A 520-nucleotide genomic window follows, 5' to 3' on the forward strand; every position below is an offset into this window, starting at 1 on the left:
TACGCTTTTTGGCATTGTTTTTAGTATGTTTTTAGTATGATCTAGTTAGTTTTTAGTATATTTTTTTTTAGTTTTTAGTTAAAAATCAGTTTTCTTGGACTTTACTATGAGTTTGTGTGTTTTTCTGTGATTTCAGGTATTTTCTGGCTGAAATTGAGGGACTTGAGCAAAAATCTGATTTAGAGACTAAAAAGGACTGCAGATGCTGTTGGATTCTGACCTCCCTGCACTCGAAGAAGATTTTCTGGAGCTACAGAAGCCCAATTGGCGTGCTCTCAACGGCTTTGGAAAGTAGACATCCTGGGCTTTCCAGCAATATATGATAGTCCATACTTTGCCCAAGATTTGATGGTCCAAACTTGCGTTCAAAGTCACCATCAGAATTCCCAGCGTTAAACGCCGGAACTGGCACAAGGATGGGAGTTAAACGCCCAAACTGGCATAAAAGCTGGCGTTTAACTCCAAGAAGAGTCTCTGCACGAAAATGCTTCAATGCTCAGCCCAAGCACACACCAAGTGG

The sequence above is a fragment of the Arachis duranensis genome, chromosome 7, assembly GCF_000817695.3.
Source record: "Arachis duranensis cultivar V14167 chromosome 7, aradu.V14167.gnm2.J7QH, whole genome shotgun sequence".
In the NCBI taxonomy this organism is placed as follows: Eukaryota; Viridiplantae; Streptophyta; class Magnoliopsida; order Fabales; family Fabaceae; genus Arachis; species Arachis duranensis.